Below are 27,227 nucleotides of genomic sequence, written 5' to 3' on the forward strand. Positions count from 1 at the left end.
AGTAACTCCTGTTATTGGGGGGCAGATATTCCTGATTCTTCCAACTGACCTTGGTATCTGTGATAGGAAAGGCAATGCACTTCTCTGTATACATTTTAACTAAAAAAGTAATTGTTTTGGAAAATATGAGTTCCTTAATTCTGTAAAGTTCTTTCAATTTTTTTTTTTTTTTTTTTTTTTGAGACATAGTCTTGCTCTGTCACCCAGGCTGGAGTGCAGTGGCACGATCTTGGCTCACTGCAACCTCTGCCTCCCAGGTTCAAGCGATTCTCCTGTTTCAGCATCCCGAGTAGCTGGGATTCTAGGCATGCACCACCATACCTGGCTAATTTTGTATTTTTAGTAGAGATGGGGTTTCACCATGCTGGTCAGGCTGGTCTCAAACTCCCGACCTCAGGTGATCCGCCCACTTCTGCCTCCCAAAGTGCTGGGATTACAGGTGTGAGCCACCATGACGAGCCTCCAAATAACCTTTTAGAGCACTAAAATATAAGGTTGCCCATTGATAAAAATTGATGATGATTTCCTCTATACACAAGGTTGCCCCTTGTGGTCATCTCCCACCCCTGCTCTGCTGAGGCTTAATCCCTCATCACCTCCCTCTGCTCCAAGATCCTTCTTACCCTTTGGTTTGCTCTAAGAGGTCATCTTGCAGCCCGCTTCAGGGAGAACATGGAAACCATGACTTCTCGGCTCAACTTCCTCCTTTTCTACTCCAATCCTACTATGAACCATAACTAAAATGTCAAAATTTCCCCTTTTCTTTCTGCCAAAACAAAAGGGAAGTCCCTCTCCAGTCCAAGATGACTCCCTTTACTTGAACCCAACTCACCACTTTTAGGGACCTCTCAACATCTTCTACATGACTTTTTAAAAATTGTGTTCTGTCAAATACAAGGACCCTGTAATATGTCAACGGAGGTTGGGACGGGGAAACATGTCTATGCATGTATGTGTGTTTGTATGTATGTATGTATCTATCCATCTATGTGTCTACCTATCATCTATTTGCCTGTTCCCTCACCCATCCATTCATCCATGCATCCACCCACCCATCCCATTATCTATCTGCCTACCTACCTACCTATCATCTATCTTTATATTATCGGCTGTGATCAAATATGTTGGAAGCTCACCTCTTCCCCATTCTATACACACACCCTTATATATCCTTCCACCTGACCACCTGGAAAATCCACAGGATATATTAGGATGATAAAGGCCCCGAGAAGAACTGCAGCACAAACAAAACAAGACCCTGTTTATTTTTGTCTCTTTCAAATTTTCCCAAACTGAATTGAAGAAAGACCCTCTTTTGTGTGTGTTTTCCTTCACATCTGAGTCCAGTGTCCCTTGGATCACCTTTTGGGAAGCGCTCAGTTGTATACTTCTTGGATGGAATTCCTCATAAGGCCAGTACTTTTTCCTGTATTGCCTTGCCGAGCTCTTAAATCTTCAATTGCTACCACAAACTGAGCGCATATTGTGCACCAGTTATGTGGTGCTCACCATTAGTTTACATCTAACAACTTTATGCAATAACGTATCATTATACTCATCTTACAGATGAATAAAGAGAGTCTCAGAGTATCAGGAGTTTGCTCCAAATCAAACATGAATAGCAGAGTTGGAGTTTGGACCCATCAGGGTGCAAAGTTTTGGTGCACCTGGAGTCTGTGATCTAACCGCTCCTTTCCACTCCTAGAAGCCGAAAAGCCAAAAGCTACACTTCTTTTACAACATGAAGGTTGTCACTAAAGAAATCTCATCTCTCAGTTACTTTCTTCAGAAGATGCCAGTTTGCTAAAATCCTACCTGTCTCAGTTCATGAGGAGCTGAGAGTGTGTTTTAAATCCAGAGGGAACGACCAACAGCCTCTCTTCTTTGGTGGCACATTTATAAACAGATGCAAGACAGGAAATAGGTATCCCACACCCCTGCCTCAGGGTGTCTGTGGACAGAACAAAGAGCAAGGTTCTGTGCCTAGCCAGCGTGCAGAGCCTATAACGTGATTGCTGCCTGATGGTGCGAAATGGATTCAAGGCTCGGGTCCATCTGGTTTGTGTATCGTGAACGAGCTGTTAAAGTGTCAGGACTTAACTTCTCTGGATTCGAGGAAGTCTCATGAGGTTTTATGGAGCAGTTAAGATGGGTGTAAACCTCACTGGCGGGACCAGCTTCTCCTATACTATCTGAGACGTGCGTAGTTCATAGGATGAAGAAGCACGACTTAGAAATAAGAGGATGGACCCCGAGAAAATTGGGGAGCTGAGAAGTAGAATCCAGACTGCATTGAGTATCTGCCATCACAAGCAATTCCCTTCTCTGATTCTGAGCCTTCGTATCTCCTCTGTAACATGTGGACAGTATTACCTTGTCCAATCCACAAGGCTGTTTGGATATGAAAGATAATGAGAGTTGTAAAGTTTCTTACTAATGGGAAGCGTGGTTACTAGCTTCTTTTCATTTCCTTTCTTGGAAATAGCTAGAAAGGATTATAGGGACCTTGTCTCCTGCTCCTGTTCTCCCTCTCTCCTCTTCAGAATTAGGCAGTATCATCTTACTGAAAGATATTCAAGAATAACTTGCAGTTGCTGTGGGTTCTAGCCTTGGAAAGAATATAAGAACATGGTCCCAGGCTGAGTAAGGGGAAACAGGAGATGCAGTGGTTATAAAATTATAAAACATATCTGCAAATCCCTTGGTATACTTCTCATAAAAAATGGTATTGAAATCCTCTCTTCTTGATTATGTACCAGGCTTAGTGACTCACTTCTAACAAATAGAATTTGGTAGAAGTTATGGTCTATGACTTTTGAGGCTAAGTTGGGACAGTCGCTGTAGCCCCTCTCTGGTTCTCCTGCTTGGGACACTTACCCTTGGATTTCCAGGACTTGATACATCTCTTTTTCTCTCCCTTTCATCCACATGTTGGTTTTCTTGCTCTCTTGTATAAGACCTCATTTTCTTCTTCTGAAAATGGGTCTTCTGTGTGTGGCTAGGGTTGGAGATGTGTCTGCAGATAGTCCCATAACTACATCCTTACCCTTTCTCCTCTCCCAGTTTCTTGATGTAAATTTCAAAGAAAGAACTCCAGTTGGCTCTGTTTGGATCATATGGCCATTCATGACCCAATCAATCACTGTGGCCAAAAGGATGAAACACGATTATTGGCTAATATAGGTCACATGTCTAGCCCTTGGGCTTTAGTGGGGTGCAGGTGTCAGGAACCAGATGTAACGAGTAGAATTACTCATGGAGAAAGGGACATGGAGAAGAGACAGTTCCTCCCAAAAGTGGGTGATTTGTGCTCAAAAAGTGGGGAGAGACGTGCAGCAATGACAAAGAGAAGACATTCATGTCAGCAGATACCACATATATAATTTTCTAGCTGTGTTTCCCATTCAACTGTAAACTCCATGGGTCATAGGGTTGTATCTTCAGGGCCTAGCATAGTAGTTGCTACATAGTAGGTCCTCAGAAAGGCCCTCAATGCTTTTTCTACCATGTTAAGCTAGGATTGGCATGAGCCCTACACAAACAGGTGAGGATTGTCTTGGTGGAATTAGCAATGGCATAGAACCTATAGGATTAGAAACCAGTCACTGGGTGCAAGACCTTAGCTTGTTACTTATTTTCTCTGAGCTTCAGTTTTGTTATCTGTAAAATGGGCTCGATAATAAAACTTACCTCTAAGGGATATGGAATGGACTCAGGGGGAAAGTACATGAATGAGCGAGAATACTAATATCAAATATTGTCTTACTGTCTCCAAGAGGTCTCTGGGTGAATTTTTCACCCTTTCCATGGAGCCCAGCTAAAGGATTGGACCTTGATGATTCAAAGCCACCGAGTTACACTTGCCAAAATTTACTCTGTTTTTCTCAGTGTTCATGTCTGTCAAATGGGAATACTGATTCCTTCCCCTTCTTACACCAGACCATTATTCAAGGCGGAACGCCTTCTGGATGGAGAGTGCTGACTGGAGTCACTTCCTCCTTTCTCTGCTGTTATGATTCATTAACTTGCAGTGTAGCTCTTTGGTTCAGCATCAGCAGGCCCACTGGGAAATAGGTTTGGAGTGGGAAGAACATGGGAGAATAATGTGCTTTTTATTTCTAATGGCATTTCCCCAACCACTGCTTCCTCCTGCACTCTGAAGCACTATGGAATCCAACTTACATGATGAAGCTAGCGGCTTGCTCAGTGAGAGGAACTTGGCAGGGGTGGGAAGGCCAGGTTCAGGAGTCTACATGACAGTTGTGGGAGGCAGGGAGCTCCAACTCTGTTCTAGGAGGTTCATAATTTGCTCTAAATTTTTTGGAGTAAAATCTAGGCTTCAATGATGACTCTTCCACTTACCAGCTGAGGGGCTTCTCTGAGCCCATTTCCTCATCTGTAAAATGGGACTAATAGTCCCTGCTCCGTCTGTATCAATGAGACCATGAGAGGGAGAACATCAAAAACCAACTCCCTCCTCTCTCTCCCTTAAATGTCTCAAGGCATGATGCTCCTAATTTCTCCAGCTCTTTTCCTTCAAATTCCTTTTGTTAAAGTCTCAAACTTTTATAAGACACATGGCAAAAAAGTCCAGAACCTATTTCAATATCTGAGGGTTTTATTGAGCACCTACCAGTGCCAGGCACTGAGTTAAGCATTAGGGGTACAGCACTATGGCCTGCAATAATAGTCCCTTTCCCCACGGGATCTTAAGTTGGAGAAACAAAGGTTAAATAAGTAAATGATCACTCAAACAGATATGTGATCGCTGCTGACATGGATGTGCATTCTTTTTTGTTGTTCAACGTCTTCCCCCTGCTTTTGAGCCTAGACATCCCACTTTCTTTGAGGAAATGTCTTCTTCTCCATACCATGTGGTTAGCTGGATCTGTTGATAATACCTAGCTGCAGCCATGGTCTCAAGGGTGGACATATGACCCATGCTGGCCAATCACAGCCCCTTGTTCTGGCTGCTGTGACTGGTTCAAAGGTGAACACATGACCCAGGCAGAGCCAATTGGAGTCCCTTCCTGTAAATGTATATGAGAGGAAGGAAATGGAAAGGATGTTAGTAGGGAGCTGTCTGTCTGCAGACATTCTCTCTTTACCTCCAGCCACATGGAGAACAACCATTTTTCAGGAGAAAAAAAAAGAATGAGTCAACATACAAGACGGCAGCAGAACCAAGATTTGGGCAGGGAGGGAGAGCTGTCCTTTAAGTCTCCAAAGTCTGTGGGTAGTGCCATCCCTACACTTAGCTGTCACATGCAACAATAAAACATCTTTTTAAATTAGTGTAGTTTGATTTGGATGCCTGTGACTTACAATATAAAAGGGTTTGGATCTAAGCAACTGCTTTGCAGGAAGCACATAGAACTATACCAGGGTATAAGAAGAAGAATGTGTGTGCGTGTGTGTGTACATAAACTGTGTGTATGTGTGTGTGTATATGTATATGTCCTATACTTACAGTATTTTACTGTTACAGGCTTATTGTAGCCTGAAACAAGAAACAACTTCAAGTTCAATATTCAGCATGCTTGTTTTTAAACATTTATCAATCACATGCTCCAGGAAATTTCTCACTAACTGTCTTTCTATTTTCTCTTGCCTCCACTTATATCCTCAAATCCCATTCTTTCTAGACCCTTCTCCCTTCTTACCACTTCAATCTATCCTTGAGATCTTACCTCCCTTCTCTGATCTGCCTGCATGCAGAAGCTAAAAGCCCATTCATGTATCATACAGAGCAGGGGTTTTTCAAACTTGAACATGCATCAGAATCAGAATCACCTGGAGGGCTTGTGAAAACACAGAGTACCTGGTCCCAACCCTGGAGTTCTTGACTCAGCAGGTCTGGGGTTGGACCTGAGAATCTGCATTTCTAACAATGTCCTGGGTGATGCTGATGGTGCCAGTCTGGGGGCCACACTTTGGGAACAATTGCTATAGAACAATTTGTTTCTCTCAGCCCCATTTCCACCATCCATCCCCCGTATGATAACCTCTTCTTTCTCCACTAAAGGGCTATTCCACATTCCACTACATCCCAAACAAAAGAACCATCTCTTTACCTTGGTTTACTGATCTGCAAAGTGCAGATAATAATGCTACCCACCTGATAGGATAGTTTCACATAATGTGGTTAGAAGAGTGATTGGTGCATCAAACACAATACTTCAGTGTTAGCTATGATTGTTAGACACTTTGCATTTCCCAAAGATGGTCACAACATCTCCCATCCCTTGTGTTTGTCTCATAGTGTAACCTTGATGCTCCTCCCATTGAGTGTGAGAACTATGTCTCCTTGAACTTGGGGAGACCTTTGTGATTGCCTTTACTAATAGACTAGAAAAAGTGATGCTATGTGACTGATGAGGCTAGTTCATAAAGGCCATGCACTCCCTCCTTGTTCTCTTAGATGGCTCATTCTTGGAGCCCAGTTGCCATACTGTGAGGAAGCCCAACCAGCACACACTAACAGAACACGTGGAAAAGCTTGAGCCTCGTGTAGATGTTCTGACTAATATCCCAGTTGATGTCACAGCCAACAGCTGCATCAATTGCCTGGCATGTGAGTGATGACACCTCCAGCTGATTCCAGCCCCTAGCCATTGGATCACCCCCAGCTATCAAATCTTCCAGCTGAGTCCCCAGACGTTGTGGGGCAGACATAAGCTGTTCCCATTGTGCCCTGTCCAAATTCCTGACCCACAGAATGAGTAAGCACAAATAAAATGGTTTCTTATGCCACTAAGTCTTGTAGTGGTTTATTATATAGCAGTAGTAACTAGAACACTTATTATTAATTCATAATATATATTACTTATCCCAAGAGACAAATCATCAAACATTACCACTCCTCAAGAAAGTAGAAAGTGCTACAGTTGATTTTTATTTTAAAGGCCCTTTCCCTTTTGTTTCCAGTCTATTTTGTTCACCAGGTGATCTTAGTTAAGTCATACAACCTCTCTGTGCCCCACTCCTAATGTATGAATGAAGAATACTACTGGGTCTTAGGAAGGAAAGCACCATCTTCATGGGAAGATGGATGTGGTAGGAGTGGATGGAGACAGGAGGTAGGAGGATGCTTGGGGGGAAAGTTGCTGCATTTAACCCTTGGTAGTGAGGGCTCATGAAAAAGCAGCCCCAGCCCCAGGCTGCTCCAACTCAGGATTAGGGTTGCAGTGGGAGGCTGGGGCCATCTCCTATACAGAAACCCAACTTCTGTCCGGCCCACACGGGAGCCTATGACAAGCAGAATGGGGGTTTGAGGATAGTTGTTGAAAGCTCCCAGTTTGTTTTAGGGAATGAGGCTTCATCTAGTCCTCCACCCTGGGTTTGTCTGGACTACTCTTCACCTTCTTACCACACTTCTCCCCTCTAGGCTTGAGCTAGCACCCAGAAAACATGGCCAGACTTGCTTCCACCCTGAAGGCAACCCCCCACTCCAGTTCAGTTCCCAAAGAGTAGGGGCAGTAGGCTGGGACAAGGGCAAGAAGAGTTTGCATGACTCTATTGTGAGGGGTTTGGTGGTAGGGAGTGGGGGAGTCCCCAGATTTTCTTTTTGCTGCATCACTGTGGTGAAATGACTGGGACAGAGTGCACAGTGCTCTCTTTGCTTATGTCTCCCTCTCTCCCTCTCACCTGTTGCCAGAGCCCAGGCCTTACCCTCTCCTCACTGCCTGTCTCCTATTTCCTTGGCCCTTCTCTAGATTCCTGTCCTGAATGTCCTTGGTGGATGTGGCCCTGAATGGTGACTGCCTAGTGCAGGATGGTGAAACCCAAACCAAATTTTCTCTTCCCAGTCAATGGGATCTGCTATTCTGAGTCTGTGAACAGCCAGCTTAAAAAAATTCTCCAGTGGCTCCCAGTTGTTTTTAGGACAAAGGCCCAGATGCTTCCCAGAACCTACAAAGTCCTGGGGGTCCTACCTACTCCTCTTCCCTCAAAGTGTGCTTTGGATTTCTGCACCCTCAGTTTTCCAGCTGCACTGAGTGCCTTTCAGTTCCTTGAATGCTTGCATCAGGCCTCACACACCAGGCCTTTGTCCATGCTGTTCCTTCTGCCTCGGTTGCTTTTCCCTTCCCAAGTTGACTCCTACACCGTCTTCAGATCTCGATGCCAGTCTCCCTTCTGCAAGAACCTTTCTGGGCTCCTGCTATTGCATGTGCCCGGAGTACTGCCTCCTTTCCCTCTTGCAAATGTACAACCTTACCTTGAGCATTGATGTCTGTTTGCACCATAGATTTTAAGCCTTTTAAGCCTTAAACTTGCTTGTTTTTCCCCCTCGTATTGCTCCACTAAGTGCAGCATGGTGCTTGGCACATTGTAGGTGCTGAGTAAATATTTGCAGAATAAATGATTAAACCAACACACATAGTAACCTTTGTTCTGTGCTTGATCTTCTGGTCAAATTTTTGCAAGCAGTAGAACCCTTCCAGAAATGACAGAGAAGAAATGCAGTTGTGATGTGAAGTTAGGGCATGCAGAATTCTACCTATTGTACTTTGCATTCTCAACAGGAGCCTTGGAAGGGGCGGCAAGGGTGGCAGTTCAGAAGCAGACTGCCTGGGCTCGCGTTCTGATTTGCAGAAGGTAGTCAGCAACTCTCTCTGTGACCTTGGACAAAGTACTGAACTGCATCTCTGTAAAATGGGGGGAAATAATCATTCTACTTCATAGGATTGTTAGATACTGTAAGTGCTGACATATGCACAACCCTGAGACCTGAGCCTGGCTCACAATAAGGGCTCTGAGTTTGCTATTGTTATTGTTGTTATTGATTATTATGGTTGTTTTTGTTGTCATTGTTATTAGAAAGACTCCACTTTGTCAGGTTACTCTCTCTCCATCCTATTGCCCTCTCCAGGTGGCTATACAGAGTCAGCCCTTGTGCTGCTCATTTACAAATAGCTGCTTGGTGTCTCCCCTCATCTCCACTCCTCTGGATTCCAGAACTTCCCACACAGGAGCCCAACCCTGGACAGTGACGGTGACCCATGGAGAATGCATCATGCCTGTCAGGGTCCTGTTGGTTCAGCGGCTGGGGAGGCAGCACCGTGCTGGGAGCGGTCACTTCCCACGAAGATGGATGGCTTTCTCTGTCCCGGCGACACTCTAACTGCCAGAGGTGGGGGAACCTGCTGTGGGAGGGAAGGGGCAGTTTGTATTAAGTGGCCGCTAGGCCCAGTGGGGAAGTGTGAGAGGGGCATGGAGGTTTATTTCACTGTTTCAATAACACCAGCCTTGCAGACTGACGAGACTTCTCCCCTGGGAGGGCTAACTGCTCAGCTGCCCACGTGTTTCCTTGCACACTGGTAAAGCCCAGGGGTTACTGGCATGCATTTTGGAATCAGCTGGCTTGTGAATAAGTCCTTGCTTTGCCGTTTCCTTGGCTGCTAAATTTGGACCTACTATTTAACTTCCCTTTGGTCTCTGTTTCTTTATGAAATAATAATATCCACCTTATTAAGTTATGCTGTGAAGTCTGAGAGACCTGCCTGTGAAGCCGTAAGAGAGGCTGGAGAGCAGGGGTGCCAAATGTGTTCAGTAACGTGTCAGCGGATAAATCTTTTGGGTTCTGTGGCCCATAAGATCTCTGTTGCCGATACTCAACTCTGCCAGTGTAGCCCCAAAGCAGCCGTCGACAATAGATACGTAATCAGGCATGGTTGTGTTCTAATAAAACTTTATCTAAAAAGCAGTCAACAGTGAGATTTTGCCTATGCACTGTAGTTTGTAAGCCCTGGACTAAAGCCTAGTCCTCAAGAGCAGGGGCCATGGATCCCAGCTGCGCCTGGGTTTAGATCCCAGCTCTGACACTCGCAAGCTGTGTGACCTTTCTTCACCTGTTGGCAGTTGTAAGAACTTTGTGAGTCACACATTGATAGGCCAAGGACTTGCAATGGTGTCTAGGAAACGTTAAACACAAGCAAAGTGTTTGCTCTCATTTTCATCATTACAGAGTGAGTATAAAACACGGTCCTGGGCTGGGCGCAGTGGCTCACGCCTGTAATCCCAGCATTTTGGGAGGCCGAGGAGGGAGGATCATGAGGTCAGGAGATTGAGACCATCCTGGCTAACACGGTGAAACCCCATCTCTACTAAAAATACAAAAAATTAGCCAGGTGTCGTCACAGGCGCCTGTAATCCCAGCTACTCGGGAGGCTGAGGCAGTAGAATGGCGTGAACCCGGGAGGCAGAGCTTGCAGTGAGCCGAGATTGCAGCCATTGCACTCCAGCCTGGGCAACAGAGCGAGATTCTGTCTCAAAACAAAACAAAACAAAACAAAACAAAACACCAAAAAACATGGCCCCTGCCCCGTATACCTCTTAGTGTTTTTCCAAAAGGGCTTACTCTGCAGGTCTCTGATGGGACATGCTTCTATTTGGCTAAAAATAAAAAAATAAAAAAAAACGGAGAGAAGAGATGAGTGAGGTGGCTTGTGCCCAGCTACTCAGGAAGGAGGCTCAGATGGGGGTGTTGCTTGAGTGCAGGAGTTTGAGGCTGCAGTGAGCTATGATCACCCCACTGCACCCCATCTTGGGTGACAGAGTGAGATGCCATTGCGGAAAAAAAAAAAAAAAAGGTGCTCAGGAAATATGTGTGGAATGAGTATATGATGCTTAAAGAATTGGCACACAAAGACAATCAGATAGCTTAATGGTTAAGAGAGGTGCTCTGCAGCCAGCCAACCTGGGGTTGAATCCTAGCACTGTTCTTTTTTATCAGGCTGGTGCAAAAGTAACTGTGGTTTTTGCCATTAAAAGTGATGGCAAATAGCTGTGTGATTTCCCTTGTCTAGCTGCTTTGAACATCTGTTTTCTTCACAGTGTCAATAGATTATTGGGAGGACTATGGGGGATAATGTCTTAAAGTGATGATGAACTCATCATCATCAATCAATGATGATGACGGTGATGGTGGTGATGAAGAAAGAGGATGCCTTGCACTTGGCAAAATTTATTCTTAGTCACCCATCATTGGCTGCCAGAATACTGGGACCTGTGTTGAAGCATCATTTTTGGCACAGCCATCCCTGCTAAGACATGGGAGGAGTTTCCCTGGAACATCCAGATGGAGGCTGGGGACCACACTCAAGGAGAACAGGCCTGTGAATGAGAAGATCTGGCTCTCTTTTTAGGCACAACAAACACCCATTCCTCTATGTCCCTGGGCAAGTCCATCCCTACCCCTTGTCAGAGTCTGCACGTTCCTCTTCCTAAACCAAGTGGGTGGATACAAGGTAAGGGAACTCAGATTCAATGAATCCTACATGTGGAGTCTGTTAATGTAGATCTCCCTAAAGACAACATCACTATACTTTTGCTCCTTCAAATCACCCTTTCAAGAACTTTCAAGTTTGTTAAGTCTTAACTTTTACCATTGGTGCCTAGTACTGCGCCCAGCACGTCGAAGGCAATTGAGTATATTTTCCACCAAATAAATCATAAAATAACAGCTAACAGTGAATTAGGATTTAGTTTAAGGGATTTTGTCAAAAGTCAGGTTCTCCTCTCTGAGATGAAGATGAACATGCAGGAGGTTTGAGAAAGACGTGCAGAGTCAGTAGCAGGGGAAGTAACAGAAAGGAAGCAGGAGTGGGAAAAGGGAGAAGCCAGGTTTATAGTCTGAACAAGGGCCTCAGTCAGCCCCACGGGGAGCTCTAAAGCCAGATAAACTTCCCCCAGTTAGGGTAAGGGGTGCAGCTGTCCTGGGAAGATGGGGGATACTTGGATGAGGTAGCTCTCTTTGCAGCTATGGCAATTTCCAAAGAAGACTGACAGCCGAGGAGTAGCAGGTGGCAGCGCCCCTATGAGGTGAGAGAACAGGTCCCTCACTCCCAAAGGGAGAGGCTGGGTAGCATATTACAGTATCCACTACAACTATGTTACCCCTGTTTGCAGATGAGGAAATTGAGGTGCAGAGACATGATATAAATTGCTCAAGAGCTCAGCATTAGTAAGAAGACTGCTAAAATTCCAATCCAAGTCCGTTGGGCTCCAGATCAACTTGATTCTTGTTATACTCAGAACTTGCCAAAAGATACACTGAAGGGGGCATATTTACCCAACTCTTCTAGACCATGGAGGCAGCAGCAGGGTGGGTAGGCACAGAAAGCAATGGAGGGGAAAGGAAACAGCTCAAGAAACACATCAGACCAGAGCAGATATTTTAGTGAATAAGAATTGCTCCTGCCATTAAAATAATTAGCTGGTTGGAAAAGGTCAGCCCCCAGGGGAATGAGAATGCCATCATTTACCTCTTCCTCTGAGACAGCCATCCTTTGCTTCCTTCAAACAGTAAATTCAGAGTGAGTCCTGGTTAGGAATCTTGGTTCTGGGGTTCAAGATAACTGGCTGTGAAGTTTCGTGTCTCCCCTTTCTAGCTGTACGGGTGGATTATTGACTCTGATTTTCTACCTCCTTATCAATTAAACGAGGGTATTAACAGTATTTACCTATGGCTGTTCTTGGAACTAAGTGAGACAAAGTCTTTTTTTTTTTTTTTTTTCTGACAGCGTCTTGCTTTGTAACCCAGGCTGGAGTGCAGTGGCGTGATCTTGGCTCACTGAAACGTCTGCCTCTCGGGTTCAAGAGAGTTTCCTGCCTCAGCCTCCTGAGTAGCTGTGATTACAGATGTGAATCACCACGCCCAGCTAATTTTTGTATTTTTAGTACAGACAGGGTTTTGCCATATTGGCCATGTGGTTCTTGAACTCCTGAGCTTAACTAACCTGCCTGCCTCAGCCTCCCAAAGTGTGGGGAGTACAGGTTTGAGCCACCGGGCCTGTCCATGAGGTAAAATCTTTAAAGGGCCTGTCATCTTAGTAGGTGCTAAATACAAGTTACTACTAGACTTTATAACTTCAAATTCTGTACCTGGACCTGTTCTTTTCGCATCTTCTGAGTACAATCTCCTGAAGATTGTTCTGACCAAACCTTTCTGTGGGGAAAACAGAGCTGTCATTGCCTTAAGGGATTTGTGGGGGGTTTTGGTTTCAACAAAATTTATAGAGAGAGGTGGCATTGTCCTATGGATCAGAAAGATTAAACAGCAAACCGGTTATTTTTCTGTGTACACTTGCAGGACAATCATTTCAATTTATCTTTTAAAAGACGCTAAGTGACAGCGATGCCTCATTTGAAATCAGAAAAAATGAACTTTCATTCAACACAACCATATGCTTTCTTTGAAGGCTTGAATGGTTAGGGAATATTTGACATTACATTCAGCAGTTTCCCATGCATCAAACATGGTTTTTTCCATAATTATTGACCGGCATATGGTGTCTGAGCTTAGCTTAGACCCCAACCCCGGGAAGTGTAGATGCCTGCTGAAGATACTAACTGATCAATCATTAAAATTACAGTCAGTTCATTTCACTTCCCTTTAGATCCACCAGCACTCACTGAAGACCTCTATGTATGAAGGAAGGGGAAGAGAGAGGGAAGGAATAAGGAAAGAGGAAATAGGACTGGAGAGAAGGAAAAAAATATAAAGAAAAAGGCAGAAGAAAGCTGAGTCCATGTTTCATGGACAGACAAGGTTTCGTCTGGAGACATCTTTTCTTAGCTATGGGATCCTAAACACATTACTTAATTCTTCCAAACCTCAGTTCCTCTCATCTATAAAAAATGAAAATAAAATACCTATTTTAGAAAATTTTAAAGTTGTAAATGTATGAGATATGTGATACAAGTGTGATACTCAATACAGAGCAGGTGCTCAGCAATTTTTCCACCTTCTTTAGAATCATTTAAAAAAATATTAGCACTGCTTTTTTAAAACAGATGATCACTCAAGGACAATCTCTTTGTACAGGACCAGCTGCATCATTTGTAGGACCTGGTGCCAGATGAAAATGTGGGTCCCTTGTTCTAGAAAACCAGGTTCAGATATTGCACATGTTAAATGCAGATGCAGGACACGAAATGGTGGAGGAGATGCCCATGACACGTCTCCTCTGCTCGTTGTCCCGTCAGACCTCACATGCAACAAAAAGATACAATTATTAAGTATTTTAAGACAGTGACAGGAGAGCATCAGACCAAAGGAGAAGCCCCTCAGTGTGCAGGCTCTGGGTGACTGCGCAGGTTACAGGCTATGAAGCTGGCCCTGTCTCCATAACACAATCAAGGTGCAAACCTCCTGAACAGGCTGGCCTGGGGGAGTTTTTCCCTGATGTCCTAGTACTTTCTTGCTGCCTTGGAAACCAGCTTTTGATTTCTGCAATCCAGGAGATGATGCCATCTTCGATCTCCAATCCCCTGCAGGCACCTGTAGTCATTCTACCCGCACGAGCTCTCTGGGAAGTGGTCACAATTATTATCCCCAACCCACAGAGGGAGAAAATGAGGCAGAAAGCAGTGGCAGGACTTGCCCCAAATCACATGGTTATTGGGCACTTGAGTTGAGATTTGAACCTAGATCTCTTTGGTACCAACCTCTGGGTAACTGCCCCTATTTCAATGGACCACAGATGTTCCCAAACCCACAGACACCTGCACTCATGTGGACATGTCCAGTCCCCACATCTCCACCAGGCCTCCTCTAATCTAGCTCTGAACTTTTCAAAGACAATAAGTCTGAAAAGTGATACATTCAGTCAACTCCAAAAATAAAACGGATGCCGGTGGATCCATCTATGAATGACACAACATACTGGCTGGTTTCACTGTTAATTAATGCAGAGAGGAATCATTAAATCAGACCAAATTCATTTAAAAACAGTTCAGCTCTGCTCTGCTCGCCACTCCTCCCCATTGTGAGGGCTGTATGGATGGCTGGGGGGAGGGAGGGAAAAGGGAACAGATACAGCGATTTAATTTTTCAAGTAACACTGTTCAAATAAAAATACATTTGTTCGAATGAGATTGCCCTGAAACAGCGTTTGCATTGATGGCTCTGAGAGTAATTCTATTAAGCCGGAGCGTATTTTTCATCGGGAGGCAGAAAAAGAGGGTGAGAGAGTAGGGGAGAGAAACAAGGACAGGAAGCTGAATGTAACCTTACAGAGCTGCAAAAATCAAACACTTTAACCCATTTTATCTCAAGGTTCTCCACTAAAGTTATTAACCATTCTATGTCCTGCCTTGGCATTCAGAGGGTTTTGCCTTATCTCAGACATGCTAGACCTCTGGGGTTCAGCCAGGCAGGCTGCCACATCTGCAAATATATACCCAGTATCTGCTGGGGACAGGAAAGTTGAGAATCAAACAGGCTGTGAGGAGTTTTTGTCTTCATTGCTCCTGGAGAGAAAAACAGCTCGAGAAAGGACTATGTGTGTGTGTGTGTGTGTGTGTGTGTGTGTAGATGCATGCGCACACACACACATACACACATGCACAAACACATATACACTATGCACACACACGCACACCACATATATATAGTATATATACACGCAAATACATATATACATGTACATACACATGATCATATATGCACATAATTTGCATATATTAAAAATTACCTTTGCATGAGTATATATGCATACCTCCTCCATTCATAGGCATATACATAAACATATACCTACAAAATACATACGTAACTATGCATGCAAGGTGCATATACACACATGCGTACGTTGTCATAATCACCTTTGGGTGAAACTCGGCATGTACATGCATGTGCACATACACATATATGTATACAACACACATACACACATGCATATTATGCAATACACATTTACACACACATATGTAATATATATTCACTTTTGGATGGCATTGTATGTATATATACCCATACATATACACATTCTAACGTACGTTTGTCGGAAGTTTGAAATAAATTCCACTATGATTTCTGGAGTGTCGCCATATTCAGGACACTGTGCTGAATGCCTTACAAACGTGAACTCACTGGGTCTTCACACTAACCATCAGACACTGTTATTCCCACTTTACAGACGAGGAAGCTGAGACTCACGGAGGGGAAATGATTTTCCTAAAGTAAATGATGGAGCAGGGACTGTAACCCAGGCCTGTTTCAAACTTAAAACTCAGGTTCTTAATCTATTTGATGTTTCTAAATCCGTTTACAAATTCCCAGGAAATCTTGGATGAAATCACAGTTTGCCTATTTTATCAGCTTTTCCATCTATGCAATCGAATGAATGATTCCTGACCCATCCCGGAGTCAAGAAGTCTGAGAATGAGCTTGGCAGCCAGCGACAACCAACCTTTGATTTCTGCAATGCAGGAGATGATGCCGTCTTAAATGCATAGAGTGAAAATGAAACTTATTGAAGTCCTAGCACGTTGATTTTACAGCGATTCATGCAGGCCCTCTCTGCATGGCCTTCTCTGTAGACTCGGGTAGGATGCTGATTTCTCCTCCCAGGAACGAACGGTGCCCTTTCCCTTTGATGCCAGAGAATCCTTTAAACGTTCCCACCATTCTTTCCCCAGAGCCCTTATCACCTTCTAACATATATTTTTTTTTCCTTAGTTTTCTTGAGAATCTCTGTCTCCCTGCTAAAATATAACCACCTGGCATCGCCTTCTAACATATTATATGTTTTATTTGTTTTTTGTTAATTAATCTCCTTAAGGATTCGTTAAGGAAATCATTAATGAGTCATTAATGAATTTCCTTAAGGAGTCTCTCCCTGATAGAATATAACCACCTGCAAGGCAAGGAAATTTGTCTGTTTCGTTCACTGATGCGTCTCAAGATCTTAGGCCAGTACGAGCACACGGGAGGCCCATAGTAAATATTGGCTGATCTGTCACAATACTCTCTCTCTCTCTCTGTATCTCTCTCCTCAACAAGAACATAAAGTTGGCAAATCCGGGGTCTCTGTCTTCTTCCTGTTTGTACCTCTTAGTTCTCTATGTTGACTGGCCTGTAGGAGGCATCCAATAGAAACGTGTTGCATAATAGCAATAATTATCTCTTCCTTTATGGAAATCTAAGTATGTAGCAGGTCTTATTTATTTATTTTATTATTTTACTTTAAGTTCTGGGATACATGTGCTGAACGTGCAGGTTTGTTACATAGGTATACATGTGCCATGGTGGTTTGCTGCACCCATCAACCCGTCTTCTATGTTTTAAGCTCCTCATGCATTAGGTATTTGTTCTAATGCTCTCCTTCCCCTTGCCTCCTACCCCCTGAACTGCCCCAGCGTGTGATGTTCCCCTCTCTGTGTCCATGTGATCTCATTGTTCGACTCCCACTTATGAGTGAGAATATGCATGAGGTGTTTGGTTTTCTGTTCCTGTGTTAGTTTGCTGAGGATGATGGCTTCCAGCTTCACTCATGTCCCTGCAAAGGATATGAACTCATTCTTTTTTATAGCTGCATAGTATTCCATGGTGTATATGGTGGTAGACCTTATTTTAAGTACTTCATGTGCAGTATATCATTTGGTCCTCACAACAACACTATGTGGGAGATATATCAATATGTCCATTTTACAGATGAAGAAACTGAGGTACAGAGAGACAAAATGTCCCACCCAAGTCTACAGAGAAGGTCATGTGCATAGGGCCTGGATGAATCACTATAATATCATTGTGCTAGCACCTCAATACATTTTCATTTTCACTCTTTTAAAGAGTCTCTGAAATGAGATACATAAAATGGGAAGTCAACACCTTTCTCGGTGGTGAACTGTCTGTGCAACACTTGTTTGCAGATGTGTCGCTGCATGTTTTCCATTCTGGTCCAATATAGATTTGTCTCAGGTTGGCCACCTAATACATACAGGTGTGATTCAGGTTCCTTCAGCAGGGCTGTAGTGACGTTGTGACAGTTGAACCAGGAATTGGAGGCAATTGATGCCATATATCAGACTCAATGCCAGAAGCTTCTTGGGGATATGTCAACAAAGGTCCTGAAAGATGATGACGCAGCATTATAGAAAAGACCTGGGTGGAACAGTCTTCGGGGAAGAAAGAGAAACTGGATCCTATTCATGACTGAGCAGAAGTCCTCAAGATAAAAGCAACGTTTGGGGACAGCTGCTTAATGTCACCTCTCACCTGCTCCCCTTAAAGCAAGTCCAAGTGAAGTTTAGAGACAGAAGGTGCCAGGGGGAAGAGGATCAGTCTTCACAAAGCCCCTACTATGTGCCAGTCCTGGTGTGAGTTCAGTGATCATTTTATATCATTCAATCTGGTGATTTTTAGCCCTGTCTGCATGTAAGACTGATCCAAAGAGACTTTTTAAACACAGAAGACACCCAAGACCCAGCCCCAGAGATTCTGAATCCACTGGCCTTAGGGAGCCTGGACAAAGCTGTGTTCCAGAACACTTAAAATGATTTTCATGTAGGGCCGGGGTTAAGAATCACTGGTTTAATCTTTGCAACAATTCTCCAATATTGACCTTATTCTCATCTGCCTTTTAGAGATGATGAAACCAAGGCTGAGTGGCTAAGGAACCAAGCCAAGGCCGTCCAGCTAGCATGTGACAGAGCTAGGGTTCATGCCCAGGGTGTCTGGCTACAAATTTGTTACTCTTTCTACTGCCAAGGTGGCTAGGGTGAGCAGGCCCTGCGAACACCTTCAATCCCACTCCTCGGACATGTAGACCTGGTAATGATCAATGCCACCAGAATCCAGGTGGTCTCTATTCAAACACTCCTCCTAGAGGAATGAGCTTTGGGGACTCTAGTTTGCACACTCATATTGAACTCCTACAAATGGAAATAATGGTGGAGATGGGGCTGGGTCAAGAGCGGGATAGGAACCTAGTGTCTGGAACTTACCTTCATCTTTTTTCTGATCCGAGGGCTTGCTGGGACATTCCCCAATATCCTCTCAATCTTGAACTGCACTTCCAGGGAAGAAGGAAACATGCAGGTTCCTACAAGGGACCTTAGGCTCCCGAGGGAGAAAGGGGCCATTTAGCCTTCCTGACTCTTTATTGCTTTAATTAGCTGTTTGGTGACCTGACAGTCTCTTTGATGCGCGTCCAGCGTCGGCCTGTGAAATATGGGGAATGTCAGCTTGTCGAACAAGGGTCAGCTAGACTATCAATACTGTTGTCCATCAGGCAGGTCCAGGCTGGGTGTTGACCTGCAATGATTAAGCCATCTCTCCCCTCCCCCTGGCCAAAGTGTCGGTGGCGTGTGGAGCATGGCCCGTGGCTGGAGGCGAGGTGATGGTGTTGAGGCCATTGGGCGGCTGACTTCAAACCAGAGGCCCAGGGCAGCAAACCGCAGGGAGAAAGCACAGTCCAAGGTAAACAAACTACAGCAAACCCAAAAAAGGTGGCCAGTCAACAAGTCAGGGCAAGAGGAGGGTCTCTGGGACACCCAGTGGGGCGCTCAGGCTTAAAGTTAACTCTCTCTGCACTGCTGGCTTCTGGGAGTACAGAATTGTGTCCTAAATCGTTACAATGGCAAGTAAAACAGATCAACAAACAAAAACTGTAAGGTTTGAGGCAACTAAAGCATAAGTGTATACTCGTAGTGTGACATGGCTAACAAATACATCAAAGGGATCTATAAATGCACTAATAAAGGTATACTGACTGCAATAAAGTAGGGGATTCATTCACTTCCCAAGAATTAACTGAGCATCTATTATGTGCCATGGTTTAATCTAGTTGCTGTGGATATTACAGTAAACAAAATAGACATAAATCCTTGCTGTCATGGAACTTTCAAGGCAATAGAAACAGATTTTAAAAGAATAATAATTAATTATATGGTATGGTAACATATGCAACAAAGAAACAAAAGAGGCTGGGCATAGTGGCTCAGGCCTCTAATCCCAGCACTTTGGAAGTCTGAGGTGGGTGGGTCACTTGAGGCCAGGAGTTGGAGACCAGCCTGGCCAACATGATGAAACTCTGTCTGTACTAAAAATACAAAAAAATTAGCTGGATGTGGTCGCACACGCTTGTAGTCCCAGCCACTCAGTGGGACTGAGGCAGGAAAATCACTTGAACCCTGGAGGCAGAGGTTGCAGTGAGCCAAGAACGTGCCACTGCACTCTAGCCTGGGTGACAGACTGAGACTCCATCTCAAAAGAATAAAAAATTTAAAAAAGGCTGGGCACGGTGGCTCACGCTTTAATGCCAGGACTTTGGGAGGCCAAGGCAGGCAAATCATGAGGTCAGGAGATCAAGACCATCCTGGCCAACATGGTGAAACCCCGTCTCTACTAAAATACAAAATATTAGCCAGTCATGGTGGCGGGTGCCTGTAATTCCAGCTACTCAGGAGGCTGAGGCAGGGGAATCGCTTGAACCCGGGAGGCAGAAGTTGCAGCGAGCTGAGATCACGCCACTGTGCTCCAGCCTGGTGACAGAGTGAGACTCCGTCTCAAAAAAAAAAAAAAAAAAAAAAAAAAAGAGTTAAAAATTTGGGAATGGTTTGCCATTTCAAATATGGTTATAAGAGAAAATATCTATGAGAGGGTAACATTTGAGTAAAGTCTTGAGGGGGGATGAGAAAGGAGAGAGACAGAGAGAATGTCACACAGAGATCTGTGGGAAGGGTCTTCCAGGAAGCGGGAACAGCCAGTGCAAAGGTCCCGAGGTGGAAGTGTGACTGGAATGTTTGAGGAATTGCACGAAGGCTATTAAAAGTGGAGTGGTGGGAAATGAGCGAGATGCCACCGAGAGATGAAGTTGGAGAAACAATGTAGGCCAGATTTTGAAGGGCTCTGTGGACTATTGAATGGATTTTAGCTTCTACTCCGAGTGAGACAGACAGTGTGGGAAAGTTTTGACCAGAAGAGTGACATGGTCTGACTTAGGTTATAATAAAATCCCTCTGGTTGCTTTTTGGAGAAGGGCAAAGACAGAAGCCGGGAGACCAGCGACGAGGTTTCTAGGTGGCCTTCCCTGAACCAAGGTGGCGTGCAGTCTGTATCTGTATCTACATCTATTTCTGTGTCTATATCTATACTTTTGTATATGCAAACACCATACACATAAACTTTATATATATACGCATAATGCTTATATGTTGAAAGAAGCATCTATATAGTGTTTACTTGAGGATATATATATATATTAAAAAAAACTGTTTACTTGGCTGATTTGTACAAAAGGAGAGAAACAGGAATTCTAACTTATGAAAATATAAAGAAAAAGAATCTCTGGGGAAGCATTTTTGGGGAAAGGTGACACGGTTTGGCTGCGGCCCCACCCAAATCTCATCTCATGTTGTCATCTGAATTGTAATCCCCACATGTTGCAGGAGGGACATGGTGGGAGGCAAATGGATCACGGGGGTGGTTCCCCCATGCCATTCTTGGATAGCGAGTGAGTTCTCATGAGATCTGATGGTTTTATAAGGGGCTCTTCTCCCTTTGCTCAGCACTTCTCCTTCCTGCTGCCTTGTGAAGAAGGTGGCTTCTTCCCCTTCACCTTCAGCCACGATTGTAAATTTCCTGAGGCCTCCCCAGCCATGCTGAACTATGAGTCAATTAAACCTCTTTCCTTTATGAATTACCCAGTCTCCGGCAGTTCTTTTTTTTTTTTTTTTTTTTTTTTTTTTTTTTTTTTTTTTTTGGATGGAGTCTCTCTCTGTCGCCAGGCCAGAGTGCAGTGGCGCGATCTTGGCTCACTGCAACCTCCGCCTTCCCTGGATTCAAGTGATTCTTCTGCCTCAGCCTCCCTAGTAGCTGGGACTACAGGCATGCACCACCATGCCCAGCTAATTTTTTTGTATTTTTAGCAGAGACAGAGTTTCACTCCGTTGGCCAAGATGGTCTCAATCTCTTGACCTCATGATACACCCACCTCGGCCTCCCAAAGTGCAGGGATTACAGATGTGAGCCACCGCATCTGGCCTCAGGCAGTTCTCTACAGCAGTATAAAAATGGAAGAAGCAGAGATTGAACCAGAAACACTCTTGGATTGCACATTAAGCAGTGTGGATTTGATCTGTGAGCACAGACGAGCCATGGCAGGTGCTAGAGCGGGGAGAATCATGATCAGATTGACTTCAGAATGATCCCTCTGGCTGTACAGCCAGGGATGTGTTGGTGGGACCACTGAGATGACTTTGGCAGTCATCAGGGTGGGAGTTCTTGAAGGTCTTGTACATAAGGTGATGGTAGCATTGGGGAGAAGTGAGCAGATTTGAGTTATGATCAGAATACAAAACAGAGGGGAATTGAGTTGATGGGGTCTGAAATTATCCCTGCAGCAATTCATGCTGTAACCACACTGTGCTCTCTGGAGGGTCAGTACCCACCAGGCCCTTCCCACCTTCATCCTGGCCCCACTGTCTACTCAAGTACTTTTCTTCACCTGAGAATGTCTTCCTTGTCGCCTGTCCCATCCCACTTATCTCCCTCATCCTCTATTCCCCTCTCAAGACTCAGCTCTCATTTCCTACTTCACGAAGTCTCACTTGAGACCTCTACCCTGGATTCCTCCCTAATGTGACTTTGCCCTTCTCAATCCCACTTGCACACTGTAGTGACTGCTCTCAGGACTGCCATATAAAGTTGTGCTGCTTGGGCACTGTGCAAATGATCTGGCCACAGTGGCCAATGAGGGCTGAGATCCATTGATTCACCAAGTCTTGACTGCTCCAAGGGAGTACCTTTTTCACCTTTTTCTAATTCACACAAACCATGGGGTGGATTAGCCCTGATTGATTTCCAACATCTGCCACACTGAATTGCAATTACCCATTCACTTGTCACTTGCCCAGATAGACTTAGCTCATTTCTCCATCCCTAACACCTAGGACAGTGTCTGAATATTTTTTGAATATAAATAGATGAGTAGATGGATGTACACATGGGTGGATAGAAGAAAGGATGTCATTCTCCTCAGCTGTATAATACTCCAACACAGAAAAATAATAATTAGCTTATGTCAAATGTCTCATTAGCATAACCATGGGGCATCTTGTCAAGATACCACCACTTCTCCACATGAGGAGACAAACTTTTCCTGAAGGACCAAATAGTAAATATTTCAGCTTTGTGGTCCATAAAGTCCCTGTTGCAACTATCCAGCTCTGCTGCTGTGTGTGAAGGCGGCTGCAGACAATGCATAAATGAATGGGCATGGCTGTGTTCCAATAAAACTTTATTTACAAAATCAGGTGGAGGATGGTTTGCCTACCCTTGGTCTAGATCTCTATCTCACCAAGAAATTATCTTTTTCATTTGTTTCTTTCCGAGGACTCCATTTCTCTATGTCCAGTCTGTAATGATTTATGATGACGATAATAATGATATTTACAGCTAACTCTTAATCCGTGTTTGTTCTGTGTCAGGCTCCAACTTAAGCCCAGTTTGTATATTGTCTCAATTAATTCCCACAACCACCCTACAAGACACGAATGCTATTCCATGTCACGATGAAGAGACCGAGGCACAAAAACTTAAAAGTGGCCCAAGGGTATATAGTTTTAATTGGTGAAGTGGACTCTCTGACACTGAGTCTGGGATATTAGCAACTTTATATATCAACATAATAGTGTTAGTAATAAGAACAATAATAGCATCATTTGCTGAAGGCTTACTCTGTTCAAAGAGCACATCAGTGCTTTACAGCGATCTCTCTGATTTCTCCTAGCCACACGGGGAGGTCAACATCTTACCCAGGATCACAGCTAGTTACAAAGCTGCATTTACATGAACTGTCTGTACTATACCCCAGATGCTGGGAACTTTCTAGAAAATAGGCTATTTGACTTGGTGGTCTTACTCCCCTGATGCCACTCAGTGCTGAATTTCTTTCTCTTTGCACGAGGTGTGCCTTAGGCTCTGTAGGTGCTCTTTATCTTATCTGGCCCTTTCCCCCCTCACTTTGTGAGTTGTCACTTTTGTCATTCTAGGATAAACTTTCAGCTGGTGCAGCACGTACTTTGGGGTCATTGCCCTGTGTTACCCCAAGGATTGTTCAAATATTTGTGATCTTGTCAAGCTCCCTCTTACTGGACGTGTGTCGTGGCAGTGCGGGAGGGGCATTTTATTCGGGGGAATAAATGTGAGCCAGTGTGTAGCAATCAGCCCTTCAAGGGAGGCCACGGAAGGCAGGTGGTAAATACACTACCTCTTGGCCCAAGGTTGTAAGCACGTGACCGTCAAGAAGAAAGAGGAAAGTTAGCATTTATTGAATATTTCCTATGTGCCAGGCACTTTCACACACATGGGTACAGGTGGTGTTCACGAATGCACTGAAAGGATTCTTAGAACCATTTCACTGATAAGAAAACCGAGGCTGAAAGAGTTTATCGGCTGTTCTACAGGGGTTCTGATATTGTGTGTGCATGCGTGTGCATGTGTGTACACACCATAGACATTTGGCAGTCTACTGAAGCCTCAGGACCCCTTCTCAGAATAGTGTTTTAAAATCCGTAAAATAAGATAGATAAATGAGATTACTAAAGAAATCAACCACATTGAAGTACAGTTATCAAATAGGAAAGAAATTGTAATACAGGGATATTTGTGCTTCTTTTTCAACTTGTGAAATATCAAGTCCCAGCAGCAGATCTAATAACAACCACGATGGCAGAGGTATCATGAGGATAAAGGATATCAAGTTCTCTGTGACACGTGATGTGATATGCCAATATCAGTGATTTTTATTGGTGACAAAGTCACAGAGACTCCCAAGCCTGCTATATGTATGTTGCCTATATTCAGAATTAATGGAAAGAAATATTTAATCTCAGTTTGAGGCTAGTCAACAAAGATGTATTTTCTTTCTGTCCAGGTTCATGAGTGTCCTCAATTCCATCCACAGAGCTATTGGATGTTTGGAGCCCAGGTGAAGATCCCAGAGCTGAGGAAAGAAAGGTTGGAAAAGCCCAGTCAGCTGTGTCAGCCTCCAGAGACACACTCTTGACCACTGTGAGGTGCCTGTCACGAAACCCCTAGCTCCCTGCTCTGCAACTTCTGACTTTGGCGGCAGGTGAACCAGTTAGTCATGCCCGGAGGCAGAAAGGGTAGAACCCAGAGCCTGCCTTTTGAAGCCTTGGGCTTCCTTTGATGTGTAGATTTTATCAAGGTCCTTTCTGGAGTTGGGCAAATCCCATTTGCCTTCTTCAAATCCTCCTTTTGTGAATATTTACAGAGAATCCCCAAACCACTCTCCTATGGTTTATTTTAGGCTGCTTCCTTGCATGCATTCATTTAGTTACTTATTTATTTATTTTGCAGAGGAAAGTGATGGTCTGCTGGGCTGGACCTGGACTTTGAGGCAGGACTCTGGAATCTGAAGAAGAGATCATATTCAGATAGTCCTCCTTCCAGGTCAGTTTCAGAAAAATAGTGAAGGGAAATACTAATAAATACGATCAAAATATTCATGTGTAATAATTAAGCAATTCAGTGCCTTGAACTTAACAGGTTTAAGTTGAAATTCCTTAGTGGATATGTGATTTTAGAGAAGTGGATTAAACCGTCTAAACTTCTCTTTACATGTAAGGAAACTGAGGCAGGCTCAGAGAAGCTAAGTAGCTCTTCTGAGGCCACACAGCCAGTAAGGGGATGCTGAGAGTAGAATGCAGGTCCATCTGACTATATGACTATCTGGCTGAGGAAGGAAGAGAGGCTGCTACTCTGCAGTACCCTGCCAACAATGACAATAATAGTGACCAGAGCAACAGTAGCAACCCCTAAAGAAGCGTGGACTCCATGCCAGGCACTATAACAGGCATTTGAACGAGTTTTCTTTCATCCTCCCAATGGCCCTGCGAGATAGGGACGATCCCCCACTTTCCACTAATGAGAATCCTGAGATCAGAGAGGTGAGATGATTTTTCCAAAGTCACACAGCCATGGATGGCCAAACCCAGGTCTGGCCGAGTCAGGAACCTTTCCTCAACCATGTCCAGAAGCAAACTTTCTGAGGCCTCTCTTGGAGGCAGGGAATTATGATTTCCAAAGCAGAACTCCAAACAGTTCCACTCTGAATGAGTTGACAGTGGCAATTGGTCCCTTGAGATAAAAGTCAACAATGGCTATGCTTAAGCTATAGCATTGAGGGAAGGGATCTTGAACTTTGGAATAGGCCGAAGAAGAATGAGGCAAGGGAAGACCTGAAATCCGCTGGAAGAAGGCATTCAGCAACCTCATAGCTTTCCAGGGCTTGCTGTAGCTACAGGAATGACACAAGGCTGTTGCTTCTTTCCAAACTGACCTGAAGGCAGCAAGATGAGATGGCTGTTGCCGGAGATGTTCTTTGACATAGCTACCAGCATTGCAGAAGCATGACAATATCTCTAGCACCACCTTCCTGAGTCCAAAACTCTGTAAATTTGAACTCAGAGAGAGCCACAAGATCCCAGCATGATGCTCCTACGGTACTGTGGGACCTGGATTGGGACTTACAATCCCATTCAAGGGTATGAGTCTTGTCCATTCTCCCAGCCTCCCTTGCAGCCCAGAGCTCACATCTGCAGCCCATCTGCTGGGCTTAAGAGTGCAGTCCACGGTCAGGGAAAAGGAAGTCTCTCTGTGTGTATTTCAGGCCTGGCCTGGGCAGCCTAACCCTCCTCCCAGGCCAAGATCAGCGGATAAACTCAGTCCAGTGAGCTGCTTGTCAGAGAAGCTTCTGGCCTTGACTTTCAGATTCCTGAGTCATCTCTCCTTGGGCCTATCCTCTGCTGGACTTCCTTGCAGGGGCCTTTGATGAACAGATGAGATAATAGATGTGCTTTGAAAAAGATAAAATGCTGAACAAAGGGTTTTGCTGGCCACTGCAATGGGTGCCTTGGATTGGTTAAGCCTTGAATCTCCTTCCTGTCCAAGAGCAAAGACTTCTCCCAACCTCTGCATCTCAAAGACAGTCAGTTTGTGTGGTGACAAGCACGCTGCAATCCCCAACCACTCAGGGTAATAAACTCAGCAGCCATTAGTAAGAACACTTAAAGGACGGGTTACTTGTTAGGCACATTTCATCCACCAACCAATGGAATCATCAAAACAAGAATGAGATAGGGGTATGGATTTTCCCATTCTATGGACAAAAAACCCTGATGCATGGGGAAGTCAAAAAACATGCCCAAGATCATAGAGCTACCCGGTACAGATTTAGGATTTGGACCCAAGCCTACTCATTCCAATCTCCAACAAAACATGAGGGATTTAGTTATGATATCCTCAACTAGAATAAAATATAACACAATAGGAACAAGAAACATGTGGTTTGACAAACATGTCCCTGATAGCTCTTCCAAATTTGCGGAAAAGATGACTTTTCCTCATCACTGCAGCTGGGGATCTTGGCGTGAGTTGTATCAAGTGGAGGTCCCGCTTCAGGGAGATGAGAAATCAT

At 44.3% G+C, this 27,227-nt stretch overlaps 1 long non-coding RNA gene across 2 annotated transcripts in view; it reads left to right on the forward strand.

The window, feature by feature from the left end:
* Positions 1–27,227, forward strand: part of LOC140712801 (uncharacterized) — a 78,203-nt gene that overhangs the window by 41,701 nt on the left and 9,275 nt on the right. The window contains exons 2-3 of one of the 2 annotated variants that reach the window (XR_012094599.1): positions 24,663–24,860; positions 25,109–25,201. This is a non-coding gene — a long non-coding RNA (uncharacterized lncRNA). Of the gene's footprint in view, positions 1–24,148; positions 24,861–25,108; positions 25,202–27,227 lie in introns of those variants that run through there. The other variant, XR_012094598.1, reaches the window with a different exon arrangement.

Source organism: Chlorocebus sabaeus, chromosome 11, assembly GCF_047675955.1.
Source record: "Chlorocebus sabaeus isolate Y175 chromosome 11, mChlSab1.0.hap1, whole genome shotgun sequence".
NCBI lineage: Eukaryota > Metazoa > Chordata > Mammalia > Primates > Cercopithecidae > Chlorocebus > Chlorocebus sabaeus.